Source organism: Rattus norvegicus, chromosome 2, assembly GCF_036323735.1.
Source record: "Rattus norvegicus strain BN/NHsdMcwi chromosome 2, GRCr8, whole genome shotgun sequence".
Classification (NCBI taxonomy): domain Eukaryota; kingdom Metazoa; phylum Chordata; class Mammalia; order Rodentia; family Muridae; genus Rattus; species Rattus norvegicus.
Window position 1 is genome coordinate 93,537,710 of NC_086020.1, and position 7,770 is coordinate 93,545,479.

General features: G+C 43.7%; 1 long non-coding RNA gene across 1 annotated transcript in view; it reads left to right on the forward strand.

Moving 5' to 3' along the window:
* LOC102546353 (uncharacterized) overlaps positions 1-1,144 on the forward strand; it is a 3,255-nt gene extending 2,111 nt beyond the window's left edge. The window contains exons 2-3 of the long non-coding RNA XR_351527.5: positions 588-732; positions 904-1,144. This is a non-coding gene — a long non-coding RNA (uncharacterized LOC102546353). The remainder of the gene's footprint in view (positions 1-587; positions 733-903) is intronic.
* Positions 1,145-7,770: the final 6,626 nt, after the last annotated feature.

A 7,770-nucleotide genomic window follows, 5' to 3' on the forward strand; every position in this document is an offset into this window, starting at 1 on the left:
CTGGAAACAGACCTGAGTTGTGCCTCAGGATGATGGAGTAGTTCCAAGAGATCAAAGGATTGCTTTGAGACTGTGTCCGCCGGTTCTTCACATCAAATGTATGTTTCTCACGAGAACAGTCAGCAAGGGTCATCGCTCCAGCTGTGGAGGGATTGTTTGTCTACCTAGTAACTGTGAAGCGGGCTGTTTCATCCAGCCACAGCCCCCGATGGGACCGGAATTGTTGAAAATTGGGCTCTCAGAAGACATTTTTAAGATTCTCATTTCCTCCTCCCAAATGAAAAGATGTGAATGAACAGGCCAAAACCACACTTGAAATGGACTATACATAATTACTAACACACTATATTCATAATGTTATATATGACAGTGTGTATTGTGTGTGTGTGTGTGTGTGTGTGTGTGTGTGTGTGTGTGTGTGTGTGTAGGTTCCCAGGAGTAAAATAATCAGTTCATTTAATTCCTCCCACTTCTTAATTCCTCTCTAACCACGAAGGAACTGTGGAACTGCATGTGAAAGCATATAGAGATTTCCCTCTTATCCTATATTCATTGTTCATGTTGCTTCATAACAAATTACCTTCCAGTGTGCATCCGAGGACACCCCAGCACGTTAGAAAACACCCAAACAGGTCAGCCCCACACAGCCAGGGAGAAGGCTGGTTCCTCTTGTTCTGCATGACTGAGATCCGTTTGTCTACATGCCCTCCCTCATGTCTCCATGGTAACAAGGTATGATGTCTTAGCTTCCCTCAGAGCTTATAGAAGAAGTGTTTGAGATTTGTTCTTTTCTCTGATGGATATACCAGAACAGATACAATAGTTTTCAAACCAAAAATATTTTGTAATCTGTGTCCTCAGACAGGATGCTTCCCTTCTCATTAGTCTTTCCTGCCCTTCCAGACCGGCTGGACATTGGACATCCCACACTGATTTCCGGCATCACTTTGTAGAAGCAGGATGGACCATGGGCATTTTTGCTTGTTCACACATCTCCTGAAACTGACCCATTCACTTATCCATTAACTTGAGGTTTTGTTGGGTTTATATTAAAATGGTAGGGTTGGGAAATTCTAAGAGATCATGTGGAGTCAAAAGCTGAAAACATGTGCTATTTGTCCCATTATAAAAAAAAAAACACCAACACCTACCTGATTTAAATTATTCTTTATTACTTCTCTAAAAACTTGAAACTGAGAATGCAGCAGCGATCCAGATGTACCAGTTGTCCCCACCAACGCTGTTTGTTATGAGAACCAAACACAGCATGATTTGAAAACCTTAGAAGATTTAAGATACTAGATTAAAAATCACTAATTTTTCCTATGTTTGGAAGCCACAGGTTTTTAGGCTGTTTTTGTTTGGCCTCGGACCTTCACAGCGTGGACACCTATGAGCTCTTCTGCTGCTTGTCAATAATGCACAGCCTTGCCTGATGTCTGAGCAATGGCCGGCTTGCTTTACTATGTTACTTGTTTAACATGTGATTTCACACCATACCTCCATTCCTCCCACAAGTACGATGTCACTGAAGACAAACCGGGAACATTAGTTATTATAACTGGCATCCTTCTCCAAGCCCACCACCTCACCATGCCACCCTGGTAGACTCAGACTTCAGGTTGGATCCTAGAACAGGCCTATACACTGACAGCCCAAGAAGCCTGTAAACAAACTCACACCAGCACTGGCAGTTGAACTACCAGACAATCATTCAACTTGGAGAGGAGAGGCTTCCCCTGCCAAAGCCAATCTATATATAGAGAGAGAAGACTACGTCGGCAGGTGTGGGGGTGCCACTGTAACACAAGGCCAGGAGCAATGAGGACATGTGACAATATGAAAGACACAAACTAACGATCCAGTAAATGACCAGTGGACATCTATAGACTGTGTGGCACATAATTCTGACGTGTCTTAGGCAAACTTAGTGAGGTACTACAGAACAACAACAGACAACTGACTGTATGCTTTCCCATGCTAAGGCACATCCAAATATCACATCATATACTCCCAATACATACATCTCGTACCACCAAAACCAGAGACTTATTATCTTTATTTAAAGGACAACATAGAAGTTTAGGATTGGAACAACTATTTGGCTCATGTAAATTTCATTATGATAATTACTAATACTTTTGTTTATATGCAAAGTCAAATACAGAGATTCTGTGCTGTTCACTTCTCAATATCGATACGATGCTCAGAGTCTCTGTGTAAAGATAATAAACCTCTGGTCTGGTGGCACGGGATTTTATAAACAGAGACTTGTCACGGCTTTGTTCAGATTACCTTTTGCATTTCACTGCATTTGAAAAATACAACAATCATGAGATTCTTAGAGTTTTGAATGCTATCCCACTGTGCAGGAGGGAGGTGGGAGGGTTATAAGATAAGACATTCCTTAATGAATTAAAGCACCATGTGGAAGCAGGTCAGGGAATTAAGGTGCCATGATTCTACGTTAGAGGTAGGTTAGGAGGAAGAGCATTTAAGCTGGCCCAGAAGGCGGGGTAGAGATCTGAACTGAGCCAGGAGGGGTCCTTACAGCCACACTTCACTACTCTACACATCGTCTTTAGAGAGAAGGACGCCTCTCCAAACCTTCTGGTCAATTTCCATTCATCCCTATTTCTGTACAAATGGTACAAATCCCACTGTGGTTCGGTAAACCAGGCAGGAGATCACTGACTGTACAATCAACTAAGCTAATTAGCATCTGTACTTCACACCAATATGAATCTAATTATCACTTTGCAATCTGTTTGATATAGCACTGTACCAGATGATATTAAAAACGGTTGACAATAAGCTAGATCTTCAGTCTTTACCCCTCAGAGCATAGGTACTTTTTCAAAGTTTTAATCTATAATGGCTTTTTTATTATTATTTTATATTTTATTTTATTTTTTATTGGATATATTTCTTTATATACATTTCGAATGTTATTCCCTTTGCCGCTTTCCTGTCCATAAGTCCCCATCCCCTCCTCCTTCTCCCCCATAAGGTTGTTTCCCCCATCCACCCCCCCTTAATAACCTCCTTGACATTCCCCTGCAAGGGGGTCCAACCTTGGCAGGACCAAGGGCTTTCCTTTCCACTGGTGACCCAACAAGGTTATTCTCTGCTACATAAGCAGTTGGAGCCCTGGGTCAGTCCATGTACAGTCTTTTGGTAGTGGTTTAGTCCCTGGAAGCTCTGGTTGGTTGGCATTGTTGTTCTTATGGGGTTGCAAGCCCCTTCAGCTCTTTCAATCCTTCCTCTAACTCCTCCAAAGGAGATCCTGTTCTCAGTTCAGTGGTTTGCTGCTAGCATTCGCCTCTGTATCTGACACGCTCTGGCTGTGTCTCTCAGGAGAGATCTATATCCAGTCCCTTTCAGCATGCACGTTTTAGCTTCATCAATCTTACCTAGTTATGAGCCACATATTGGGCAGGCACTGAATGGGTGTTCCTTCAGTCTCTGTTCTAAACTTTGCCTCCATATCCCCTCCTATGGATATTTTTGTTCCCCCTTTTAAGAAGGAGTGAAGCATCTGCACTTTGGTCGTCCTTCTTGAGCTTTCTGTGGTCTGTGGATTGCATCTTGGGTAATTTGAGCTTTTGTGCTAATATCCACTTATCAATGAAAGCATAATACGAAGTGTGTTTTTCTGTGATTGGGTTACCTCACTCAGGATGATATTTTCCAGTTCACTCCATTTGCCTATGAAGTCATTGTTTTTGATAGCTGAGTAGTACTCCATGGATACAATGGTTCTTAACTTTCTTGGCCTATGTATAAAAATGGAGGAGCTGATGAAAAGTGCAGATTTCTTTTACAGAATGAAGGTACACAGGTACACACACACACACACACACACACACACACACACACACACACACACACAAACTGTGTAACATTGCCTCATCTTAGTACTGCTTCAGCTCCCTCATGGACCTCACTAACACAGCTAAACCTCCTAAATGACTTCCTGCTTGGGGTAATTTCCACTGCACACACCTAGCAGGCCCTGCTGATAAGACAAGTAAACGCTTCTGTTTATTTCCCCCTGTGCATTCCTGAACATTTGAACAGGGTGGAGCCCAAACCCGATAATACTCAGGAAGAAAACTGTCATTTCTGGAACCTTTCCATGACCTAAGACATGATGCAGAACTCAGCAGCCAGTCCTTGGCCAGTGTCAACATAAAAGGATCCTCAAGCAGGGAGTGCTTTCTCTGGAGATAAATAATACTGTGTGGCTTCTTTACAGCACTCAGGAACCCTGAGATTTCATTTCTCAGGAACAAACACTCAGGAAGCATCTCTCTTCCCCTAAAGCGGGAGTGAAATCTGAACATTTTCACTAAGAATAAAGGAGACTGGGGATAAAGCTCAGTGGTTAGAGCTTGCCTCCCAAGCACAAGTCTTTGGCCCTCATTCCCAGCAATGAAGGAAAAGAGTAATTGATTATCTGTGGGAAATAAATGTTTCATCCTGCATAGGAACTATGCAAAACAGTCTTGTTGTTGTTTGCTTTTGTTTTGTTTATATCTGGGAGTATTTCTCTCTTCCTTCTAGAATCTATGTTTCCTTCCGAGGCAGGAATTGGGACTTCCGTAGGCCCTTGTAGCTGGCCTTAGGCTTGGTTGCGTCTCCTTCCTCTTCCTAAGTGTTCCAGGATAACCGTCGAAGGACAAAGTACATACAAAGACAAGCCAGCCATCGGCCTTTTGCTTGGTGGCAGTGTCAAGGAGAGTCCCATTATAGAGTCACACTTTCAGCAGCTCTACCCCAACCCCGGGGGGGGGGGGGGGCATGCTGGACAGCTCGATTTTCCAAAGGTGAGGTAACAAGGCCTTGACTTGTTCACTTTGTTGGGGAAAGGCGAGACCCGAGTCACGCAAACCCCAAACTCTAGTCGCTCGCATCATGTGTCACGGGGTGGGCCTCTCCGTCCTCCACCACTCTCAGTGGATGGAGAACAATGAGTCCTGCAGCTGCACGGTCCACACCTTCCTGCGTTTCTTGTTATTGTTTGAAAAGACTGAAAAGTAAAAAAGAAATGTCACGTGAAGTAGAGTCCGTCAGGGCTGGCGGGAGACTCGGGAAGAAACTAGAAAGAAACCCTGCAGGATGCTCTGTGTTGTTCTGTATCACTCAACCTGTCTGTGCATTTAAATAAGCTTAGATATGGCCGGGGGTTCTCCCAGCCACAGCCGCTCTGCTCCAGCCCCTTCCTTTGCCCCCTATTTCTTAGCCATGTTGTTTAATCTGATCCAAGCATTTTCTGAAAAAAATTTTTCATTTCATCAGGAGAACACAGATGATCAAGCAAATATTTCCATGTATCTCTTCTCTTCTTATATTCCTCCAAATATGAACTTTCAAAAAAAAAGCCAAAACAAAGCCTAGGGGAAAGACGGACTGCGGATGTGCTCCCATAGGCTGCCGTCTGCCAGCACGGGAGAGTGTTACATTGTTACATAGCTTTCCTGATGGAAGACAAACAAATATCTGGGTTTTGTGTTGAGAGCATTCAAGTGTACAAAATCGGCTTTGCTTTAGTCTCTTGATGGCATCAAAAGGTGGCTGAAAGGAAAATGTTAACTTCCAGATTTCAAAACTTGTTCCTGGCTCCTGTGAGTTGGATCAATTTCACGATGTTGTTATTGCCTTGGGATCCCGGATGCTGATCTCTCAGGCTCTGGGATTATAGGAGTGTGCCGCCATGTCTAGCTAGCTTCGTGATTTTATTTATTACATTTATGATCGGATTTTCTTTAGACTTCTCCAGAAGTGCTATTAGAGCTACAAAGAAAATGAATTTATTTTCATATCTAGTTTATATGTTCCAATCTTATCAGTTCATAGTAATTATCAGTGCTAATATCAAAAATACTTTCCTTTTTAAATTTAATTTTCATTAAGTATGAATGGAAAAGTATCAGCCCAGGACCTGTAAGACCAAGTTCTCAGCACGAAGGAGATTTATTTGCTCCAAAGGGACAGAGGGCAGGAGATAAGAACAGAGACAGGAGATAGAGGAAGAGGGAGAAGGGGAAGGGAACAAGGGAGAGAGAGGGCAGGACAGTATTTGTCCCCGGGACAAAGGACTGGATAGAGGAGCAGACGTTGCGCATAGGAAAATGGCAGTTTATAAAGGTCAAAGGGGAAACTCCCTGTTAGAATGAGGCGCTTAATTTTAATTGGGCATGCTAATTAGGTGACCCAAAGCAGGCTTTGACTGCCAGACTTCAATACTTTGATAGCTGGACTGACCGTGGTACTCAGCATCAGGAGGAGGAAGTGGCCAAATAAGGGAATGGACCTTGGTAGCTAGCTAGCTTCAGGAATATAATCTAATGGGCTTTATTTAGCAAGGCAGAGGGAATGGGGGAGAAGGGCCAGGCCTTCCAGAGCCATGCTCACCAGGCTCTTGCTGGTCAGAGTCCCTTCATGTGTTCAGAGTCTGAGTTTGTGAACATGTGTGCAGTGCTCAAAGATGCCAGAGTCAGGGGTAACTTAGACCTGGAGCTGCCGGCGACTGCGGTCTGCTTGATGCAGGTGCTCGAAATCAAACGCAGGTCTATGGAAGAGTACTACACACTCTTAGCAAAGCTCCCAGGCACGTTCTTTCTGTATAACAGTAAACGTGAACACATCTGAGCCAGCCTGCTTGCAGTATATGCTGCTAACGATTTACTGCAGTTGTCCTAACTGCCAGGAATGACCTCAAACACTGGCCTCACCTGTTACAGCGTCCAGCAGCAATCCACCGTTTACAGAGGTAGAGTCTTGCTTCTTTGATCAACTTCATAGATTTTCCTGGGAGAGTGAAATCTTGAATGAGACACACCCTGGAAATCCACAAAACAAATCAGGAGATCCACCTTAAAAAATAGCCTGAATCTATGTGATAAAGATTCAGTTTCTGCCAATATCTGAAGTAATTTCCTTCAATCCAGGAGCTGGTTGAACAATTTGTTTCTTTCTTTCTGGTCTCTACCCCACCCCCAGGCTTGAATTTTTGCCAGGGGAGGGCTTTTCTCAGCGCCAGAAGTGGACTGGATCCGTTCCTCTTTGTTTCCCCATTGTCTACCGGACGGGTTCCCAGAAAACCGCTAAGAAGTAGCCCAGGAAAAACTCTGAAGAGCTGGCAGTGAGCAGAGGTCAGAATGAAATTGAGAAATGGACAGCCCAAGGCTGAACCGCCAGCGTCATTCCTGCGTCTTGGGAAACTGTCTCATAAATGTAATCCTGTGGGTTGGCTGTTTCTAGAGAAAGTGAATGGAAGATGAGCAAAGAATCAGGACACTGATCTGAATTAAGACATCAAGGGAGGCCTGAGTAGGCTGAGGAAGTTACAGCCTCTTTAGAGAAGCCCCACTGGACCGGCACTGAGGCTGCTGCTGTGTGTGACTCCCGACGGAGCTACAAAACACATCAGTCCTTTGCAGATATTCATTCCCTCAATGTCAGCTGTCTTTGGAAGGAAAGGAATAACTGAGATTTTTCCATTGTTCCCATTTGAGAAGGTCTTTTAATCCAATGCTTTTCTGATGTGGCTCAATCATGGTTTACTGCAAATTTCAAGATAACAGTAGACTTTAGTTACTGCAAGGAATAAATCAAACTAGGAAGCAAATTTAATGCATAATTTAGGGACGTCGAGGAAGTCAATAAAAAGTAAACAGTACAAGCGATTGGTAAGGTGATGCAAAAGGGCTGAGGGTTCAAGGCCTGCTGGGCTACAGGGTAAGAAGTCTGACAAGATCATTCACA